Here is a 24,084-nt window from a genome sequence, read left to right on the forward strand (position 1 = left end):
GGTTCTTATTAATGTTCATGTTTGGAGGGAAGAAATACATGGTTGCCAACATGTAACAGCTGAGGGGGTGGAGCTTTACCCCTAAATGGGTGGGGTTAAGCCATGATTTAATATGCTTTGGTTAAATTTATTCTGGATCGGGGGGATTGGCCTTTTTTACAGTAAGGTATTATCAGGAATATCAGGAAATGTGTAGTTAAGGTTTTAGTGTTACAATTACTGGCAAGGTGAGGGTTGGCGTTAGGATTGTAGTCAAGGTGTAGGTTAGTGTTAGGGTTACCATTAAAGTCAGGCTTAGTGTTAAGGATTGTGAGCTCGAAAAAGCAGGGCCCTTGACCCCCTCGTGTTTTGTTTTGTTACTGTATTGTCTCATGTTCTGTCCCCCACTATAATGTACAGCGCTGAGCAAACCTTTTAGCCTATATAAATACTGTATAATAATAATAATTAAGGTGAGGCTTAGTGCAAGTATTACTGTTAAGGTGGCTTGTAGTTTTAGGATTGCCAATGAGGTGAAGACTAGTGTTAGGATTACTGATCAGGTCAGGGTTAGTGTTAGGATTACTGATAGGGTCAGGATTAGTGTTAGGATTACTGATCAGGTCAGGGTTAGTGTTAGGATTACTGATAGGCTCAGGATTAGTGTTAGGATTACTGATAAGGTCAGGGTTAGTGTTAGGATTACTGATCAGGTCAGGGTTAGTGTTAGGATTACTGATAGGGTCAGGGTTAGGATTACTGATAGGCTCAGGGTTAGTGTTAGGATTACTGATAAGGTCAGGGTTAGTGTTAGGATTACTGATCAGGTCAGGGTTAGTGTTAGGATTACTGATAGGGTCAGGGTTAGTGTCAGGATTAGTGTTAGGATTACTGATCAGGTCAGGGTTAGTGTTAGGATTACTGATAAGGTCAGGGTTAGTGTTAGGATTACTGATAAAATGAAAGTTAGTGTTAGGGTTTCTTTTATGGTGTAGATTAGTATTAGGGGTACCATTAAGGGGAGAATTGGTGTTAGGGTTACCATTAAGGTACAGGTTAGTGTTAAGGTTAATATTAAGGTTCAGGTTAATGTTACCATTAAGGTGAGAACTAGTGTTAGGGTTACCATTAAGGTTAGGCTTAGTGCAAGTATTACTGTTAAGGTGTCTTGTAGTGTTAGGATTGCCAATGAGGTGAAGACTAGTGTTAGGATTACTGATCAGGTCAGGGTTAGTGTTAGGATTACTGATAAGGTCAGGGGTAGTGTTAGGATTACTGATAAGGTCAGGGGTAGTGTTAGGATTACTGATAAACTCAGGGTTAGTGTTAGGATTACTGATAAGGTCAGGATTAGTGTTAGGATTACTGATCAGGTCAGGGTTAGTGTTAGGATTACTGATCAGGTCAGGGTTAGTGTTAGGATTACTGATAAGGTCAGGGGTAGTGTTAGGATTACTGATAAGGTCAAGGTTAGTGTTAGGATTACTGATAAGGTCAGGATTAGTGTTAGGATTACTGATAAGGTCAGGGGTAGTGTTAGGATTACTGATAAGGTCAGGGGTAGTGTTAGGATTACTGATAAGGTCAGAGTTAGTGTTATGATTACTGATAAGGTCAGGGGTAGTGTTAGGATTACTGATAAGGTCAAGGTTAGTGTTAGGATTACTGATAAGGTCAGGATTAGTGTTAGGATTACTGATAAGGTCAGGGGTAGTGTTAGGATTACTGATAAGGTCAAGGTTAGTGTTAGGATTACTGATAAGGTCAGGATTAGTGTTAGGATTACTGATAAGGTCAGGGGTAGTGTTAGGATTACTGATAAGGTCAGGGGTAGTGTTAGGATTACTGATAAGGTCAAGGTTAGTGTTAGGATTACTGATAAGGTCAGGATTAGTGTTAGGATTACTGATAAGGTCAGGGGTAGTGTTAGGATTACTGATAAGGTCAGGGGTAGTGTTAGGATTACTGATAAGGTCAGGGGTAGTGTTAGGATTACTGATAAGGTCAGAGTTAGTGTTAGGATTACTGATAAGGTCAGGGGTAGTGTTAGGATTACTGATAAGGTCAGGATTAGTGTTAGGATTACTGATAAGGTCAGGGGTAGTGTTAGGATTACTGATAAGGTCAAGGTTAGTGTTAGGATTACTGATAAGGTCAGAGTTAGTGTTAGGATTACTGATAAGGTCAGAGTTAGTGTTAGGATTACTGATAAGGTCAGGATTAGTGTTAGGATTACTGATAAGGTCAGAGTTAGTGTTAGGATTACTGATAAGGTCAGGATTAGTGTTAGGATTACTGATAAGGTCAGGATTAGTGTTAGGATTACTGATAAGGTCAGGGGTAGTGTTAGGATTACTGATAAGGTCAGAGTTAGTGTTAGGATTACTAATAAGGTCAGGGGTAGTGTTAGGATTACTGATAAGGTCAGGATTAGTGTTAGGATTACTGATAAGGTCAGGGGTAGTGTTAGGATTACTGATAAGGTCAGAGTTAGTGTTAGGATTACTGATAAGGTCAGGATTAGTGTTAGGATTACTGATAAGGTCAAGGTTAGTGTTAGGATTACTGATAAGGTCAAGGTTAGTGTTAGGATTACTGATAAGGTCAGGGGTAGTGTTACGATTACTGATAAGGTCAAGGTTAGTGTTAGGATTACTGATAAGGTCAGGGTTAGTGTTAGGATTATTGATAAGGTCAGGGGTAGTGTTACGATTACTGATAAGGTCAGGGGTAGTGTTAGGATTACTGATAAGGTCAGGGGTAGTGTTAGGATTACTGATAAGGTCAAGGTTAGTGTTAGGATTACTGATAAGGTCAGGGGTAGTGTTAGGATTACTGATAAGGTCAAGGTTAGTGTTAGGATTACTGATAAGGTCAGGGTTAGTGTTAGGATTATTGATAAGGTCAGGGGTAGTGTTACGATTACTGATAAGGTCAGGGGTAGTGTTAGGATTATTGATAAGGTCAGAGTTAGTGTTAGGATTACTGATAAAGGGAAGGTTAGTGTTTCTGTTATGGTGTAGGTTAGTGTTAGGGGAACTATAAAGGTTCAGGTTAAAAAGGATCCAGTGGGTGCTTGGACCCTGATGTGAGTTTGTACCAAGTAATGAGAGGACAAAAACATCCGAAGAATTCACAGCCTCAGGTTAGGATGCTCAAAACAGACAAGGCTACCCTCCAGCAGGTTACCAGAAAAAATGAACTAATGGAAGGAGTGCCAGACCAAAGGATAAAAAAAAGTCCAAATTAAGTTATCAGCTAAACAAAAACGTGTTTCGAGGGTCAGAAAAAATGCCCCTTCATCAGGGCTTCAGCTAAGATAAGTACCATGAATGGACTCAAAATAGAGCTTTCCTATGTGACTCTGTGTAGGGAAGCTGATTGCTGGATCAGGAGACTTACTGGCCAGCAATTATCTTCTGTACACAGAGTCTCACAGAAAGCTCTGTTTTGAGTCCATATAAGGTTCCTATCTTAACCAATAAAGGGGGAGTTTATTTCTGATGACCCCCAATATATGTTAGCTGTTTTTTAGTATAACTCTCTTCCAGGGGCGGACTGACAACTCATGGGGCCCCCGGGCAATAGGGGATCATGGGCCCCCTGTGTCCTTGCCCAAACTCAAAAAAGCCTATGAAAAAGGTACCGGGGCATCTCATGGGGCCCCCTACTGACCCCGGGCCCTCGGGCAGTGCCAGAGTTTCCAAATGGTCAGTCCGCCCCTGCTCTCTTCTATGCTTGGTCTGGTGCTCTCTCAATAAGTGTATGTTTTTTCCTACTCTTATGGTTAGTATTAGGGGTTCCATTAAGGGGAGAATTTGTGTTAGGGTTACCATTAAGAATAATAAGTAGTGTTAGGGTTACACTTAAGGTTCAGTTTTGTGTTAAAACATTTTGTTATTAAAATAACAAATATGTCATACGTACCTGCTACGTGCAATGGTTGAGATCGGCCCCAAACTTCTTCATCTGGGGTCCCCCACCAGCGCTGTCTGCCCCCATAGCAGGCTGCTTCCTATAGGGGCAGATATTGCAGACTTGGTCCCCAGCCAGGGGGTGTGTGTGTCTATAAACACACATAGTGCAGCTTGGCCCCTCTTCACTGAAGCGAGAGCCAATGGCTCCAACTGCTGCTTCTGAGTCCTGTGACTCTCTTGGGCACAGTGCTGGATCAGGATCAGGCAGGTAAATATTTGGGGGGCAGGTTGGGGAGCAAATCATGAAAGGGTTTTTACCTCAATGCAGAGAATGCATTAATGTTTCAAAAATCTTTCAGCCTGTACAAGTGCTTTACGTTGCCATTAAGGTTAGTGTTAAGGTTACCATTAAGGTGAGAATTAGTGTTATGGTTAATGTAAGGGTTAGTGTTAGGGTTGCTGTTAAGGGAAGATTTAAGGGGTTTAAAGGACTAAATGATGCTGGACATCCTCCAGCCAGGAAATGAGGCAGGTGCTATCTGACTTGCTGCAGTTTCTAAGCTCACAGTGTGCAGTGAAATCAGAGTAAGCCATTTCAGTCCAATAGAGGAGCCGGTACAACTGTGCAAGACTGAAGGGAAGGATTGAGGTCAGGTTTAATGATTTATTATTGGACAAATATAAAGTGTTTGGTACATGCACTATATTGCCAAACGTATTGGGCCAGCACTCCAAATCATGTGATTCAGGTGTTCCACTTATCTCCATGGCCACAGGTGTATACAATCAAGCCCCTAGGCATGCAGACTGCTTCTACAAACATTGGTGAAAGAATGGGTCGCTCTCAGGAGCTCAGTGACTCCAAGCGTGGTCCCGTGATAGGTTGTCACCTGTGCAATAAGCCCATCCGTGACATTTCCTGGCTACTAAATATTCCACGCTCAACTGTTAGTGGGTTTATAACAAAGTGGAAGCAACTGGGAACAACAGCAACTCAGCCACCAAGTGGTAGGCCACGTAAAATGACAGAGCAGGGTCAGCGCATGCTGAAGCGCACAGTGCGCAGAAATATCCAACTGTCTGCAGAGTCAATAGCTAAAGACCTCCAAACTTGGTGTGGCCTTCAGATTAGCACAACAACAGTTTGTAGAGAGCTTCATGGAATGGGTTTCCATGGCCGAGCAGCTGCATCCAAGCCTTACATCACCAAGTGAAATGCAAAGCGCCAGATGCAGTGGTGTAAAGCACACCGCCACTGGACTCTAGAACAATGGAGACGTGTTCTCTAGAGTGACTAATCATGCTTCTCTGTCTGACAATCCGACAGACGTGTCTGGGTTTGGTGGTTGCCAAAAGAACGGTACTTGCCTGACTGCATTGTGCCAAGTGTAAAGATTGGTGGAGGGGGGATTATGGTGTGGGGTTGTTTTTCAGGGGTTGGGCTTGGCCCCCTAGTTCCAGTGAAGGGAACTCTTAAGGTGTCAGCATACCAAGACATTTTGGACAATTTCATGCTCCCAACTTTGTGGGAAGAGTTTGGGGATGACCCCTTCCTGTTCCAACATGACTGCACACCAGTGCACAAAGCAAGGTCCATAAAGACATGGAGGAGCCAGTTTGGGGTGGAGGAACTTGACTGACCTGCACAGAGTCCTGACCTCAACCCCATAGAACACCTTTGGGATGAATTAGAGTGGAGACTGTGAGCCAGGCCTCCTCCACCGACATCAGTGCCTGACCTGACAAATGTGCTTCTGGAAGAATGGTCCAACCTTCCCATAGACACCCTCCTAAACCTTGTGGACGGCCTTCCCAGAAGAGTTGAAGCTGTTATAGCTGCAAAGGGCGGGGCCAACTCAATATTGAACCCTACGGACTAAGACTGGGATGCCATTAAAGTTCATGTGTGTGGAAAGGCCGGCCGACCAATACTTCTGGCAATATAGTGTATATTAAATCTGGAGTATTCACAGGGCAGTAAGTTGTGTCTGAGCACCTGCAGCTGTCATATGGAAGGAATTCCTCTGCTTGACCCAGTTCCCCTCCTAATCCATTAAAGCTTGTTGTGTTCACCTGCCCGCCCTCTCTGATCACCTCTCTGATCACCTTGTGCGCAGTCAGTGCTGTCGTCTCCCTTTCAGACTCTCAGATATGACAGAGTGTACGGGGGACTCGCTTTGTGCTGCCGCCCACCTACCATGTGTGTGCATTGCTGGGCTCCAGTGATTCATCACCTGTGTGATCTCAGTGGCTCTGGGGGAAGGGGAGGCACAATGACACCCATTAAAATCCAGACAGATCATGTGCCGGTAAAAAGAGAGCGCTGCGGAGTGATGCTTTGCACACTAAACAGGAGACCGGAGAAAGACGAGACATAAAAAGTGATCAGACATTACCAGAGTCTGAGATTTGTTGTAGGACTCATGTAATGAATGATAATTCCTCTGCAATGAGATGTAAAGTTTGAACGTTCTGCTTCTTCAGGGTCTGGAAGACATAGTATCCATTGCACACAATGTCATTTTATCTGCCAGTGATCTCAATTCACTTGGCAGTTAAAAGTTTAATCTGTAACATCCAATCTTTAATATCCAATCATCAGCAATTGGGGAAATAGTGAGCACACATGACTGGTGGTTAAAGCAGAACTCCAGCCAGACTGCCCTTATTGCCTCTAGGTTTCAGGTGGTTATTTTAGGGCCAGAGTTAGTGTTGGGGTTACCATTAGGGTGAGGGGTAGTTTTAAAATGATTGTTCTGAAGATTGAAGGTTTTTTACTCTTCCGTGACACCTCCATGGCCACAGGTGTATACAATCAGCCCCTAGGCATGCAGACTGCTTCTACAAACATTGGTGAAAGAATGGGTCGCTCTCAGGAGCTCAGTGACTTCAAAAACCTTCTGAGTGCAGCATCCCTCCAGTCCCCCTTATACTGACATGAGCCCAATCTCAATCCAGTGATGTGCAGCTGCTTTTCCTGCCCTCTTCCTCCTCATGGTTCAGAGACTGCAGCAGGAACCATTGTCTCCTGCTGTCAATCACAGCCAGTGCAGAGGGAGCAGTGGGCGGGTCTGGACTCTGCTCTGTGTGTCAATGGACACACAGAGCAGGGCTCAGGAGTCAGCAGGCATGAGTGCCCCCCCTAGCAAGTGGCTTGCTATGTGGGTGCTCAGCAGGGAAGAGGAGACAGAGGAGTGGGACACGTTCACATTTCTGTGATTTTCAGCCACTGCATTTTTGGAAAGGTGGAAAGGGTCAGAGACATTTTTAAACACAACACGGTGCACTTCTGGTTCAATAGACGTCCATGGAAATGCGGCATAAACGCATGTAGTGCGTTTTTGATGTGTTTTGCTTTTTTTTTGCGCCAATAGGTAAGTATTGTCTCCCACTGCTGTTAATCACAGCCAGTGAGAAGGGAGCAAAGGGCGGGTCTGAGCTTTGCTCTGTGTGTCCATGGACACACAGAGTGAGGCTCAGGAGTCAGCAGGCATTAGTGCCCCCATAGCAAGTGGCTTGCTATGGGGGTACTCAGCAGGGAAGAGGAGCCAGAGGAGTGGGACACGTTCACATTTATGTGATTTTCAGTCACTGCATTTTTGGAAAGGTGGAAAGGGTCAGAGACATTTTTAAACACAACACGGTGCATTTCTGGATCAATAGACTTCCATGGAAATGCGGCATAAACGCATTTAGTGCGTTTTTGATGTGTTTTGCTTTTTTTTTGCTGATAGGAAAGTATTGTCTTCCACTGCTTTTAATCACAGCCAGTGAGAAGGGAGCAAAGGGAGGGTCTGAGCTCTGCTCTGTGTGTCCATGGACACACAGAGCGAGGCTCAGGAGTCAGCAGGCATTAGTGCCTCCATAGCAAGGGGCTTGCTATGAGAGCACTTGGCAGGGAAGATGAGCCAGGAGCATGCTGGCTGAGGACCCCAGAAGAGGAGGAATCGGGGCTGCTCTGTGCAAAACCATTGCACAGAGCAGGTAGGTATAATATGTTTGTTATGTAAAAAAAAATCCTTTAGTATCATTTTAAGGTGAAAGTTAGGGTTGCCAGCATGGTTAGTGTTAGGGTTCCTGTGAGGGTTGGCATTAGAATTATGTTTAAGTTGAGGGTTAGTGTTAGGATTACTATTTAAAGTGGAACTACAGTGCATCTGAGCGCCACAAGTCAAAAATGCTGTTTAATTCATTGTTAATATTCAAAGCAAACTCCCCCATCCACCCATGCTTCCATGTATTATTTTGCTGAGAAATCACTTTGAAAATCACCCTCTAGAATTTCTGGTTGTGGCCATCTTGAGTAAGGGTAGATGATGCATGTCGCATTTACATCATGGAATCCCTTTGCCCTTAGCTCAGGCATGCAGACTGGAGGGTGTGCTTAGCTGAGAAAGCCCCTCCTCTCCTCCTGAATACTTGGGATGTATGACAGCATTTGCCTAGCTATGGAAAACTGGAAGTACCTGGAAATGAAAAGAAAATATGATATGCTTTCTTATCTATGTACTACAGGTGAAACTTGAAAAATTAGAATATTGTGCAAAAGTTCATTTATTTCAGTAATGCAACTTAAAAGGTGAAACTAATATATGAGATAGACTCATTACATGCAAAGCAAGATAGTTCAAGCCGTGATTTGTCATCATTGTGATGATTATGGCTTACAGCTCATGAAAACCCCAAATCCACAATCTCAGAAAATGAGAATATTCCATGCAATCAATAAAACAAGGATTGTACATAGAACAATATCGGACCTCTGAAAAGTAGAAGCTGCATATGTACTCAGTACTTGGTTTGGGCCCCTTTTGCAGCAATTACTGCCTCAATGCGGCGTGGCATGGAAGCTATCAGCCTGTGGCACTGCTGAGGTGTTATGGAAGACCAGGATGCTTCAATAGCAGCCTTCAGCTCTTCTGCATTGTTCGGTCTCATGTCTCTCATCTTTCTCTTGGCAATGCCCCATGAACTTTTGCACAATATTCTAATTTTTCGAGTTTCACCTGTAATTGTAGCAGCATAAGGATTACAACAAGTAATCAGTGTTGACTGAGAGGGTGAAGTTCCTGCTTTCAGCTGAAGGTTAGTATTATGGATACTGTTAAGATTCAGGTTAGTGTTAGGGGTGAGAGTTGGTGTGAGGTCCGGCTCACACCTATGTGTTTGTAGTGCATTTTGCAGAAACGTTCTACAGGCCATTTAGCATGGTTTCCTATGATACACGTTCACATCTATGCGATTTTCTGCCGCTGTGTTTTTGGAAAGGGTAAGGGACTTTTTTCAACGCAACATGGTGCATTTTTGGTTCAACAGACTTTAATGGACATGTGGCAGAAACACGTGTAGTGCATTTTTTATGTGTTTTGCCTTTTTTTTTTGCCAATAGGAAAGTAATGACTTTGATCCCCCTTTCCTGTTACTTTAGAATTTATGGCACTCAGGTATAGCATCAAAGACGCATCAAAATCACATCCAAATTGCATCCAAGTCCCACCCATCCAAAGTTGCATTAAAGGCAATACCTTCCTATTGGCAAAAGAAAAAAATGCAAAATGCATCAAAAACACGTGTTCGAAAATGCACTACAAATGCACCAGAAAAAAGCATCAATCGCAATGCAGAGTTGTGAACCTAGTGTCTGACTTTGAAGGTGGCATGGTTGTTGGTGCTAGACGGGCTGGTCTGAGTATTTCAAAAGCTGCTGATCTACTGGGATTTTCACACACAACCATCTCTGGGGTTTACAGAGAATGGTCCGAAAAAGAGAAAATATCCAGTGAGTGGCAGTTGTGTGAACAAAAATGCCTTGTTGATGTAAAAGGTCAGAGGAGAATGGGCAGGATGGTTGCTGCGACATTCAGATGGTAGGGTCAGAATTTGGCGTAAACAGCATGAAAGCATGGATCCATCCTGCCTTGTATCAATGGTTCAGGCTGGTGGTGGTGGTGTGGGGGAGATTTTCTTGACACCAGCAACGTGTACCTAATAAAGTGGCCAGTGAGTGTATGGGGGGTGCTGAATAAGGGGTAATGAGGGATGCAGGGGTGCAGTATGTAGGGCATTGGGGGGTGCAGAACAGGAGTATTGGGGGATATAGTGGGTACAGAATGTGGAGTAATGGGGGTGCAGAATGAGGGGTGATGAAGGATGGAGGGGGTGCAGTGGGTGCAATGGTGGATGCAGGGGGTGCATAATGTGAGGTAATGTGGGATGCAGAGGGAGCAGAACATGGGGTAATGAGAGATCCAAGGGGTGCAAAATGTGGGGCACTGGGGGATGCAGGGAGTGCAGAATGTGGGGTAATGGGAGATAAAAGGGGTGCAGAACGTGGGGTAATGCAGGAGGCAAGGGGTGCAGAATGTAAAGTAATGGGTGATGCAGACGGTGCAAAATTTGGGGTAGCAGGGGATGCAGGGGTGCAGAATGTGGGGTATTGGGGGATACAAGGGGTGCAGAATGTGTGGTAATGCAGGAGGCAAGGGGTGCAGAATGTGGGGTAATGCAGGAGGCAAGGGGTGTAGAATGTGGGGTAATATGGGATGTAGGGGTGCAGAATAAGGAGTATTGGGGAATATAGGGAGTACAGAGTGTAGAGTAATGGGGGTGTAGAATGCTGGGTAATGGGTGATACAAGAAGATGGGGTGTGTGGAGTAATGGGGGATGCAGAGTGTGGGCTAATAGGGGATGTAGGTTGTGGAAGTAGGTGATGCAGAGTGTTGGGTAGTGGGGATAAAGTAGATGAAGAGTAAGGTGTAAGGGGGGATGCAAGGGGTAGAGAGGGTGGAATAATGGGGAATGTAGTGTAGGCAGCAGGACTGCCAATTAGGGTGTACTACGGGGGTCTTTTCAGGTAGGCTGTATGGGACACCATCATTTCTTCTAGCAGCCTTGAGCTTATATATATACTCTCTCTCTTTCTCGCTTTATATATATATATATATATATATGTATATACACACAGGGGTTAGACAAAAAACAAATGGAAACACTACATGATTTGCAGGTGTGAAAGTGACAACATGTTTTGCATTGAGAGCGGAAGTGATGTAACATTCTTCTGCTCCCGCTGTGTGATGAGACACCTAGCCTACAGGTGGGAGGCCTCACTTTCCTTATTCACTGCATGAGCTGCTAATAACACAGAGTCATGTCAGAGCTTACTGAGCTTCAAAGAGGGCAACTTGATGGTGCCGCTTAGCTGGTGCCTCTGTGATTGAAGTTGCCAATTCATTTGCCATGTTGCAAAGGGACAGTATCAATACTATGACGGCATATACAGTTTCTGGGAAAACGGCATCTGCTAAGCATAAGGAAGGTTGACATGGGCACCTGACTGAAAGAGACAAAAGGACATTGCGCAGAACTGTGACCCGGAATAAGAGAACAACTGCTGCAAAAATGACTGCAGAGCTCAATCTCAGTCTTCATGGGACTGAGATTGAGCTCAGCAGTCACACAGTGGAAAAAATAGAATGCTACATCACTTCCGCTTTAAACGTGAAACATGTTGCCACTTTCACAGCTGCAAATCATGTTTCTGTGGGTTCTTTTATTTGTCTAACCTCTCTCTCTCTCTCTCTCTCTCTCTCTCTCTATATATATATATATATATATATTATACACACACACATTTGTTGTGCATTATTGCCGTAGCAGAGTCAGAGGATTGGTGTGAGTCATGCTGAGGACAGCCTGGTTCCCTGTCCAGATGGCTCCTCTCTGCCATGGCACTCCATACAGCAGGCCCCGTCATTTGTGGCGTCTGTCCATAGCTGTTACTCATTATGAGTCACTTTCCAGCATCTCGGAGCGAGAGCCACTTCTGTGCACTAAACAACGCTTCTAAGAATCTATCGTCTCTCCTCTGCAAAATATGGGTCCGGAGGCAAATCCAGCAACTAAACGCCATGTGTACCGTGTCGCTTGTTGTCGGATTGCAGGCTCTGTCAATGTGCAGTGCATGCCCTTCATCCTAGGAAATGTCCAATGGCAGTCTTAGCCCACAGTGGAGTCATCCAAACAGAAAATGGTGGGGTCATCTGAGCACCGCATCTCTCCAAATAATGAAGTCGATAACTTTGAAAACATAAATGACGGTAATAAATAAATATATGTGGCAATCTGGTGCCAAGCAAACAAAGGGGTTGATTTACTAAAGGTAAATAGACAGAGCGCTACTAGTGTAGTTGCTCTAGATTAGTGTTGGGCTTGATGTTCGAGTTGCACATAAGTTCGACTCAAACATAGGCTGTTTGCGCTGTTCGCCCACTGCGCGCCACAATGCACTGCGCCCTGACATTGCATTGTGATTGGCCACAGGTCAGGTGCAATGCTTTGACTAATCACAGAGCATGATGACGTCACAATGAGGGGTCAACCCCGCCCCCTTGTGACATCATCACAGTATTTAGGAACTGTCACCCTGGCACAGCTGTCAGATGACCGAGAGCCAGCGTCAAGAACGGATCGCTTTTTTTTTTCTTTTATCGGGTCAGCGGTGGGCATCGTGATTGATGTTGGATCTACTTTGGGGAGCACATTTTTTTTTCTGTTATCAATAAAGGACTTGTCACAGGCTGTCTAATGTCATTTTTAACACTACACCTTATTTTTTGTGAATGAGTAGTGGTACCATGTAGCTATACTCATTCACATGGAGGGGCTGGGATCTTGGGGCCCCCTTGCCCCCCACCCACAGACCCCCACAACCACCGGCCACGGTTGTGGGGAAGACCCCCCCTACCCCAAAGCACCTTCCCCTTCATGTTGAGGGCATGTGGCCTGGTATGGTTCAGGAGGGGGGACAGTGAATGTTCGACCATGAACTGAACAGGGTGGTGTTCTGCCTATCCCTATTCTAGATCTGAGGGAGACATGCAAGGAAAAAGAAAAAACTGCATTTTTGCTTGTACATGATTGGATGAAAGAAATCAGCAGAGCTTTGCTTCATTTCAGAGCTTCCCCTCAGATATAAAGCAGCTGCACTTGCAGTGCACAGTATATTTACCTTTAATAAATCAACCCCAAAGGATCTAATAAACTATCAGTTCAATCTTTTTTTCCTAAATTGAAACATTAGTAAATTCTATAAAATGTGATAAGGTTAATTTTATTGTATAAGTTGTTATACAAAATTTTAATACATTATACAAATGTTCTGCAAAATGATACAAAAATTCTACAAAATGATATTATAGAAATGTTTTACATAATGATACACAGGATAAACCAAAATATACTGTACTATACAAATGCTATACAATATTATAAAATGTTCTCCAAAATGATACAAATGTTCTAAAATTAAATTATAAAAAGTAATACATATTAATAAAAATGTTAATCAAAAATTAAAAATATAAAATGTTCTACAATATAATATTGTAGAAATGTTTAACAAAATGATGCAAATGTTACACATATGTTATACAAAAATATACAAATATTATACAAAAATACATTATAGAAGGGTTCTATATTGATACAAATAATATACAATTGTAATATTTTGATGTCTCTCCTTGACCAGTCTGTATAACAAAACAAACCTCTTTTATATGCTATGTGAATTTAAAATGCATTTACTGTATCTTAATAACAAGAAATAAGAATATTTAAAATAAAAACAATATATATCTTCTTTCATATTTTAGTTTATTAGATTTTTTTGTATGCTTGGCACCTGAAAAGTCCCATATATACTTTCAGGGGTATTTACTTTATTACCATATTGATGGTGATGTAGGGAGGTAGATCCTTTTTAGAGTGTAAGCTCTAATGAGTAGTACCCTTTGATTCGTCCTGTATTGAATTGTACTGTCTACCCACATGTTGTAAAGCACTGTGCAAACTGTTGGCACTATATGAATCCTGTAAAATAATAATAATAATGTGTGGAGACTGTAATGATTATATACCTGCAGAGACTAAGGCCGGACATAATTCGGATGGTTCAGCAGGGACCAGACGAATTTCAATCCGTGTATGGGCAAGCTAGTTGTACAGAAGTCATTCTAACATTCCACTTCTGTAAAACCAGCCTGTCAGATGTCCCCCATTCAATCAGCGCTGCAGGCTATATCCAGCAGTGGTGATCATTGTATTCTGATGGAGGGAAAGTCTCCCCACTGTAGAATACAATAGGTCAGCAGGGTGGATTCCCCCATCTACATGGAGTGTGTGAATTGGAGAATCAAGTCATTGACTAATGGGCTGCTTTCTGGGGCGTGGGAGAAAGTTCCAAGGGTGTCAGTTTCTTTATGGTTGGGTCATCTACAGGTCTTGAGGTTTTGTAGCAGGACATATATTACCTCTATGTGGAGTCATTGTAAAGGAAAGGTTAGCGCAGCCTGCGGCTTTATGGTGACCATCACTAATAGGCTATGGCAGGCGAAGGATCGCCAAAACTGGACTGAGGATTGGAAACACATTGACTCATCTTACGCCAAGGTTCAGACCTTTGCACATTGGGAAGATACACCAGATTATGAGCTTTACCAACATGCAGAGAAGCACTCTGGCATTTAGCAGCCATTAATTGTTAAGGCTTTATTTTAAAATGTTGCTAGCATATTGATGGGGGGAGCAGGGTAAATTTTATATAAGCAGATTAAACTTCAAGTGATGGTAAAGGCTCAAAAAATGTTTTTAAATAACAAATATGTTATACTTACCTGCTCTGTGCAACAGTTTTGCACAAAGCAGCCGATCTCGATGCAGCGATCTGTGTGAGAGCTGACGCTCCTGGCTCCTACCCCACCCTCTGAGTGTCCCTTAAACAACTCGTTTGCTATGGATATACTCCTGCAGGATTGCTAATTGACACACTGAGTGCAACTTGGCCCCACTCCCTCCTTACTGGCTGTGATTGACAGCAGTGGGATCCAATGACTCCTTCTGTTGCCTCTGAGCCAATGAGGAAGGAGAGAGCCTCTACTCTTCCATACATTGTATAGGGGGGGGGAGAGAGAGATGTTTGCAAAAGGTTTTATAGCTTAATGCAGGGGTCTCCAAACTTTTCAAACAAAGGGACAGCTTACTGTTCTTCAGACTTTCAGGAGGCCGGATTGTGGCCAGCAAGGGTAGAAAAGTGTCTCTGACCCAGCATCAATGAGAATAAACATCACCTTAAGGTTGGTGGTCTGTAGGAGGAGGAGTAATGCCCCATCATTGGTGTTAGTGGCATAAATAGTGCCCTATCATTGGTATCAGTTGAAGACCTAGTGCCCCATTATTGGAGCCAGTGGGAAGAATACCGCCCCATTGTTGGTTTCAGTGGGAGGAATACTGTTGCATCATTAATAGTAGTGGGATGAATAGTGCCCCATCATTAATATTAGTGGGAGGAATAGTGCCCCATCATTAATGTTAGTGGGAGGAATAGTGCCCATCATTGATATTAGTGGGAGGAATAGTGCCCCATCATTGGTATTAGTGGGAGGAATAGTGCCCCAACATTATTAGTAGTGGGAGGAATAGTGCCCCATCATTGGTATTAGTGGGTGGAATAGTGCCCCATCATTTATATCAGTGGGAGGAATAGTGCCCCGTCATTATTAGTAGTGGGAGGAATACTGCCTCATCATTAATATTAGTTGGTGAATAGCGCCCCGTCATTAATAACAGTGGGAGGAATAGTGCCTCATCATTAACATTACTGGGAGGAATAGCGCCCCATCATTAATATTAGTGGGTGGAATAGTACCCCATCATTGGTATTAGTGGGTTAAATAGTGCCCCATCATTAATATTAGTGGGTGGAATAGTACCCCATCATTGGTATTAGTGGGTGAAATAGTGCCCCATCATTAATATTAGTGGGTGGAATAGTGCCCCATCATTAATATTAGTGGGTGGAATAGTGCCCCATCATTAATATTTGTGGGTGGAATAGTACCCCATCATTGGTATTAGTGGGTGAAATAGTGCCCCATCATTAATATTAGTGGGTGGAATAGTGCCCCATCATTGGTATTAGTGGGTGGAATAGTACCCCATCATTAATATTAGTGGGTGGAATAGTGCCCCATCATTAATATTAGTGGGTGGAATAGTGCCCCATCATTGGTATTAGTGGGTGGAATAGTGCCCCATCATTAATATTAGTGGGTGGAATAGTACCCCATCATTAATATTAGTGGGTGGAATAGTGCCCCATCATTGGTATTAGTGGGTGTAATAGTGCCCCATCATTGGTATTAGTGGGTGTAATAGTGCCCCATCATTGGTATTAGTGGGTGGAATAGTGCCCCATCATTGGTATTAGTGGGTGGAATAGTGCCCCATCATTGGTATAAGTGGGTGGAATAGTGCCCCATCATTAATATTAGTGGGTGGAATAGTGCCCCATCATTGGTATTAGTGGATGAAATAGTGTCCCATCATTGGTATTACTGGGAGGAATAGTGCCCCATCATTGATATTGGTGGGTGAAATAGTGCCCCATCATTGGTATCAGTGGGAGGAATAGTGCCCCATCATTGGTATCAGTGGGAGGAATAGTGCCCCATCATTAATATTAGTGTGAGTAATAGTGCCCCATCATTGGTATTAGTGGATGAATTAGTGCCCCGTCATTAATATTAGTGTGAGTAATAGTGCTTCATCATTTGTGTCAGTGGCAGGAATTATTCCCCATTGTTGATGGAGGAATAGTCCCCAAGGGCCGGATAAAGGCAAGGTAAGGGCTGCATCTGGCCCTCGGCCACAGTTTGGAGACCACTGTCTTAATGCATAGAATGCATTAAGGTAAAATAAAACCTTCGGCCTTTAGAACCACTTTCAGCTTTAAAGTATCTCTAGCCAAATTGTTTTAATTAATCCCGATGGTGTGGAGAGGGGTTCGAACCCCTTTTCCTGCTTTTCTGGGGCTTCATTGCAGAGATTTCCCCTCACTTCCTGTCCTGCTGACAATATTTTACCAAACAGGAAGTAAAGAAAAAATCTCTTAACAGCAACACAGACAAAAAAAAAAGAAAAAAAATATTCTTGTATCCCTGTTACAGATTTTTCCTCACTTCCTGTCTGCTAAAACGCAGCCACCGCGGTGGGCTCGGTCACCCGTAAGTGGTGGCAGAAATGTCCGCTCAGTGACATGATGGAGGTCAGATGTTCTTCACGCTCTCTTACACTGAAGTGTGACACTGATAGAGAGGCGAGACAACAAATATCTGAGACACAAGATGCGGCTCTCAACTCACAATACTAGGACACAACTGTTCAATCTATTCAAGTGGGGGAACATTAGAGTGTAAGCTCCTCTGGTGCAGAAACTGATATGATTGGCTCAGTGTTCTCTGTACAACACTGTGGTATATGTCAGCACCATATAAATGTATTATAATAATAGTATGTTACTGTGGGGGGACATTTAGGCCAGGTTCACATGTGTGCGGCCAATGCCTGCCGCGAGTTGCGTGGACACGAGAGCCCATTCATTTGCCCCAGGACACACAGGGTAGAAGTCCCTGCACTTCTTTGGAAATCGCAGCTCGCATGGGAACCGAGGTTCCCAGTACGATTGTGATTTCCAGTGCGGGCGGCGTGCCATTAGATTTAATGGCACCTGCCCACAGGTCCCGCATTCCTCTGTTTGGGTGGTGCAGCTGCAGGTATTTGTGCGGGTCCCGCAGCGGCAGATGTGAACCAAGCCTAACACCCCCCGGTCACATCAAGCCCCGCTTTGAAATCGTGCGACTTACAGTGAAGTCAGGTGAGATGTCAATTTCAGTTGTGATTTGCAAGACATCTGCCACAGATATCTATACAAATGGCACAAAAAGTAGTACATGTAGAGTGCGGCTCCCACCAAGTCGGGACCGCACCGATTTGACCACTTTAACTGCGGACAATATGGTGCAACTTGGCATACGATTTACAAATTGCATGGCAAGTCGCACCCGATGTGACCTGGTGTTAGAGTGTAAATGTTTATTGAAAATCTTGCAAATATACAACTTGTCATTAAAAATATTTACATATATACAAAAATTTATAAAAATGAATGTATACAAAAATAAACAAAAACACAAAAACAAACAAGCTTACATCAGCAAATAACAAAAAAGAAAACGGCTTTATTTCCTAAAATAACATAAATAGAACTATATACAAAGAAACATTATTATTATTATACAGGATTTATATATTATTATTATTATTATTATTATTATTATACAGGATTTATATATTATTATTATACAGGATTTATATATTATTATTATAATACAGGATTTATATATTATTATTATTATACAGGATTTATATATTATTATTATTATTATTATTATTATTATTATACAGGATTTATATATTATTATTATTATACAGGATTTATATATTATTATAATTATTTACAGGATTTATATATTATTATTATTATTATTATTGTTTTTATTATACAGGATTTATATATTATTATTATTATTGTTATTATTATACAGGATTTATATAGCTCCCAACAGTTTTCTCAGTTCTTTACAATATAAACATAATTTTATTAGCAGTAAACTACTAAATTAGCAAAACACAACTCTACCTCCACCTAAACACACCCTCAGGCTAAGAAACATTAAACAAATGAATGCAGCCTTTTTTCCGAAAATCTGATCTTATAAAAATCTAGGAAACATGAAAGAACAGAAAGAAAAGCCGGGACAATAGAGTGTAAGCTCCTGTGGTGCAGAGACTGGTGTGACTGGCTCAATATTCTCTGTACAGTGCTGCAGTATATGTCACCACTATACAAATGTATTTTAATAATAATAATAATAATAATAGTAAGAGTGTGCAATTGGGTGGGGCATTAGAGTGTAAGCTCCTCTATTACACAGACTGATGTGAGTGTTCTCTGTACAGCACTGCGGTATATGTTAGAGCTATATAAATGTATTATAATAATAATAATAGTATGTGACTGTGGGGGGGGGGGATTAGAGTGTAAGCTTCTCTGGTGCAGAATCTGATGTGACTGGCTTTGTGTTTCTTGTACACCGCTGTGGAATATGTCAGAACTATATAAATGTATAATATTAATAGTGTGTAAGTATTGGGGGGGATATTAGAGTGTAAGAGGTGCAGAGGCTCACTGCCGCTACCACCGCTGTGGAATATGTCAGAGCTATATAAATATATAATAAGAAGAAGAAAATAAATTCAGCGAGTGCTTAGATTCAAAGTAGCAGCTAAAATACTAAAAAGTTAAACAGTAAAACCTTCTATAAAACCATATAAACATGTAGTGCAGCGCTAGATCTAAGTGACTTTAATCATTTATACCAGTGAAACACAATAAAAATCACCATAATATATATATATGGATAACGTCCATATACCCATACATATAAGTAGTAAAAGTAGTAAATGTCCCACAGTGGTATGAATTATTCCAATGTTGAAATTCAACAGGTGTATAAATAGGTGACTTCTCTTAATCCCAGTAGTGACTGTAGTCCGGTGACGTGCGAGAAGGAATGATAAAAATGCACACTCACCAGAGGCGCAATACAATTGCGCATATAAATCAGATAAGCCAGAGGTTCCCTCAATTCTGGAGAAAGATGCAGCCTGGAATGGAACAACCTCTTCTACACCTTCTAGAGGTCCCCTTTAGGTCTGCGGTGAGGGTCTGCAACAGGTATCTCTCCTCTGGGCCCTGGGATGGTCACCTTGGGTTCCTGTATTTAGGCAGGATTGTACTCCTGTCCCATCAGGGATGTCAGGCTTCTGGTACAAGACTCTGCGGCCTGTTCGGGATACACGGGTACAGCCGCCGGCCACCTCCTCCTCCTCTGGTTCAGAATCTGATGTGACTGGCTCAGTGTTCCTTGTACACCGCTGTGGAATATGTCAGAGCTATATAAATGTATAATAATAATAGTGTGCGAGTGTTGGGGGGGGGGATATTAGATTGTAAGCTCCTCTGGTGCAGAGGCTGACTACCACCACCACCGCTGTGGAATATGTCAGAGCTATATAAATGTATAATAATAATAGTGTGTGAGTGTTGGGGGGGGGGGGATATTAGATTGTAAGCTCCTCTGGTGCAGAGGCTGACTACCACCACCACCGCTGTGGAATATGTCAGAGCTATATAAATGTATAATAATAATAGTGTGTAAGTGTTGGGGGGATATTAGAGTGTAAGCTCCTCTGGTGCAGAGACTGATGTGACTGGCTCTGTGTTCTCTGTACAGCACTGCAGTATATGTCAGAGTTATATAAATGTATAATAATAGTGTGTAACTGTAGAGGGGTCATTAGAGTGTAAGCTCCTCTAGGGCAGAGGCTGATGTGATTGGTGTTCCTTGTACACCGCTGTGGAATATATCAAAGCTATACAAATGTATAATAATAATAATAGTGTGTGAGTGTTGGGGGGACATTAGAGTGTAAGCTCCTCTGGTGCAGAGGCTGACTACCACCACCACCTCTGTGGAATATGTCAGAGCTATATAAATGTATAATAATAATAGTGAGGGTATGATCACCTCTAAGTGGTAACAGAAATGTCCATGTCAGTGACATGATGGAGGTCAGACATCCGTTACACTCTCTTCCTCTGAAGTGTGACACTGATACGGAGGTGAGGCGGCAGACCTCATATCTGAGACACAAGACGCGGCTTTTGACTCACAATGACTACAACCACTTTTGCGAGGCCAGAACTTATCTTTTTAGTTTTGGCTTAAATGTTTGTTTGTTGTCCCACTTACATAGTTACATAGTTAGTCTGGCTGAAAAAAGACAAAAGTCCATCCAGTTCAACCATAGAAACCACTCAAAATACACATCAGACCCTTTTTCAGCCATGCAGACTGGGTGGCCAGAAAACTTCCTGCAGAACCATACCAGGCATGTCCTCCTGAAGAAAAAAAATGAGAAATGGCATAGGGTTCCCCCTTTCTCCCCAAATCCTTACCAGACCCTTATCCTGGATAGGGGTCTGCTGTAGATTTTTAAGGCCCCCCCCCCCTAAAAAAATAACAGTGTGGGCACTTCTTCTTCAAAATCCATACCAGATTTTCATCCGGGCACACAGCCTGGCTGGCCAGGAATGAGGGGGGCAGTGAGAGTGCCCCCTCCCTCACCTCCTATACAATTTCAGTTCTGTCAATCATGGAGGTTCAGCATTACATATGAGCATTACCTGTAAATACAGCCTACCTAGATACACCCCCTCCTGCAGACTGACACCTACCCATCAAGACATTTTGATATTTGCATAACTCCTCCCAAGAGCCCGCCCACTACAGCATCAGGAATGAGAGCCTTTAAAAGGTGTACTGAGGCAGAGTGCTGGGATATTTTTTTATGTACAGCCCCTTGCCATCCCCTTGCACCAATCATGATCTGCCTGCATTGTATAGAGAAGTACAGAGACCCAGTGATGATGTCACTGGGTCTAAAATAATGCATGTGCTGAAAACTGATAGCTTTATTTAAAGATGTCATTAGTGTGTTGATGGGAAGGAAGGGAAGGGGGAACCAGGGAAGGAAAAATATAAGTGGATTAAACTTCAGACTTAAAGTGTTACTAAACCCAGGACCCTGCATTAACTATATCTGGTCTCCCCGGACCCTGCATTTACTATATCTGGTCTCCCCGGACCCTGCATTTACTATATCTGGTCTCCCCGGACCCTGCATTCACTATATCTGGTCTCCCTGGACCCTGCATTCACTATATCTGGTCTCCCCGGACCCTGCATTCACTATATCTGGTCTCCTACAATACACAGAACATGGAAATGCAATTATTTTAGTAAATGTAAACTGCCAAATACCTTTTTTCATCAGCAGTATATAGCAGCCTTGTGACTTCTATCAGTGTCCAGCTGAGCACATGTTAAAGCTTGTAGGAGTTTTCATTCTGCTGTTGGAGAATGCAGAACCCCTGACCTCTGTCTGGACAGTGCTGATTGGCCCTGTGCTGACCACATGCACTCTCCCAAGAACAAAAAAAAAAAAACCTCTCTAGCAATACACACCAAATTGAGCATGTTCAGAGTGACTCCACATGACACATCTTATCAGAAGATAAGAGGGGGGACACTGGAAGAAGGGGAGGATCAGAGAAGTCAGGATGAAACATCGGTTTTACACAATGCAGAGGATTAACCCCTTAGGTTCCACAGTGGGTATAACAAGCATGCTTTACTGCATCTACAGACTGATTGTACTGTTGTGGGTTTAGTAACACTTTTGGGTAGACTGAGAAGACCTCGTGACTTTCTGGCTTTCTGCAGTGTTTGCTGGATGGGATTAGACACACACTGAATGGTTTTTCTTGTTGTTGGAGTCGACCTTTAATGAAGCAGATAAGAAAAGAGCCGAGGAGGGAGAAAATTTTATAGAGAAAAGTTGGAAAAAAAAAGACCAGATGGCCAACTTGATCCCAAGAAAAGAAGTGGGAGTGATGACAAGTGTCGGCAGAAAATTCATTTGGCACAGCAGAGTTCTGCAACAAGATTATCTCACAGAATAAAAATGTTCTCTTATCACCTCGTCATCTACATATCCAGAATATATATATATATTCAGAGTGGACAGCGCCGAGGTCTTGGGCTCCATTCCCCATAGAGCTCTCTCTGTGTTGGACATTAATAGGTCTCCACCCAAAATTTCCAATACAGAAATTGAATGTAAGCTCCTCTGGTGCAGAGACTGATGTGACTGGCTGAGTGTTCTCTGTACAGCACTGCGGTATATGTCAGAGCTATGTATTATGTGATGGTGGTGGGAAAGATGAGAGAGATGACACAGAGATGGAGTTGGATGAAGAATTTGGAGTATGATAAGTCTGCAGGTGCGGAGTTGTCACCACAGCAGGAATTGGGTATTTCCAAGCAGGGGGTTGGGGGTGGGGTGAATGGTGGTAGAGGAGGATGAGGCGCTCTCTCTCGTCGGACGTCTTCGCTGCTTCAGGGTTAGACTATAGCGTGTTTTCTTAGACAGGCTAACAGCTTAATTGGTGCCTTTCAGCGCAGCTCTCTGAAGCTTGTAAACCCGACTGCTTGACTCAAAAAGCCCTTAATCTGTGCGGGAAATGTTAGTTCATGAGCCTGCGTACAGTGAATGTGATCCTGATACAGGGAAGAGCTACAGGAGGGATCCAGCCTGTTCACATTCCTTGTGCCCCTACCTTCTGTAAATTACCTGGGGGCTCCCGTCTCCCTATATTATTCCTGGGTGCTCCCACCGCCCACATATTAATCCTGGGGGCTCCCGCTTACCCATATTATTCCTGGGTGCTCCCACCTCCCACATATTAATCCTGGGGGCTCCCGCGTCCCCCATATTATTCTTGGGTGCTCCCACATATTATTCCTGGGTACTCCCACTTCCCACATATTATTCCTGGGTGCTCCCACCTCCCACATATTATTCCTGGGTGCTCCCACCTCCCACATATTATTCCTGGGTGCTCCCACCTTCTCTGTATTATTCATGGATGCTGCTATGTTATTCCTGGGTTCTCCCACCTCCTCTGTATTATTCCTGGGTTCTCCCACCTCCTCTGTATTATTCCTGGGTTCTCCCACCTCCTCTGTATTATTCCTGGGTGCTCCCACCTCCTCTGTATTATTCCTGGGTGCTCCCACCTCCTCTGTATTATTCCTGGGTGCTCCCACCTTCTCTGTATTATTCCTGGGTGCTCCCATGTTATTCCTGGGTGCTCCCACCTCCTCTGTATTATTCCTGGGTGCTCCCACCTCCTCTGTATTATTCCTGGGTGCTCCCACCTTCTCTGTATTATTCCTGGGTGCTCCCACCTCCTCTGTATTATTCCTGGGTGCTACCACCTCCTCTTTAGTATGCCTGGGTGCTCCCACCTCCTCTGTATTATTCCTGGGTGCTCCCATGTTATTTTAGGTGCTCCCACCTCCTCTGTATTATTCCTGGGTGCTCCCACCTCCTCTGTATTATTCCTGGGTGCTCCCACCTCCTCTGTATTATTCCTGGGTGCTCCCATGTTATTCCTGGGTGCTCCCACCTCCCCTGTATTATTCCTGGGTGCTCCCACCTCCTCTGTATTATTCCTGGGTGCTCCCACCTCCCCTGTATTATTCCTGGGTGCTCCCACCTCCTCTTAGTATGCCTGGGTTCTCCCATCCCCTCAGTATTATCCCTAGGAGCTCCCACCTCCTCTTTTTTTAATCCCCAGGTGTTCCCACCTCCACTCTA

The 24,084-nt window shown here is 43.3% G+C and overlaps 1 protein-coding gene and 1 pseudogene across 1 annotated transcript in view; one reads left to right on the forward strand and one right to left on the reverse strand.

Annotated features, from left to right (window-relative positions):
* The window catches only part of JPH3 (junctophilin 3), a 140,021-nt gene that overhangs the window by 75,154 nt on the left and 40,783 nt on the right, over window positions 1–24,084 (forward strand). The window lies entirely within an intron of this gene.
* LOC149445171 (uncharacterized) lies at window positions 689–23,196 on the reverse strand (annotated as a pseudogene).

The sequence above is a fragment of the Staurois parvus genome, unplaced genomic scaffold (assembly GCF_062004578.1).
Source record: "Staurois parvus isolate SC_StPar_1 unplaced genomic scaffold, SC_StPar_1.0 ptg000745l, whole genome shotgun sequence".
Classification (NCBI taxonomy): Eukaryota; Metazoa; Chordata; class Amphibia; order Anura; family Ranidae; genus Staurois; species Staurois parvus.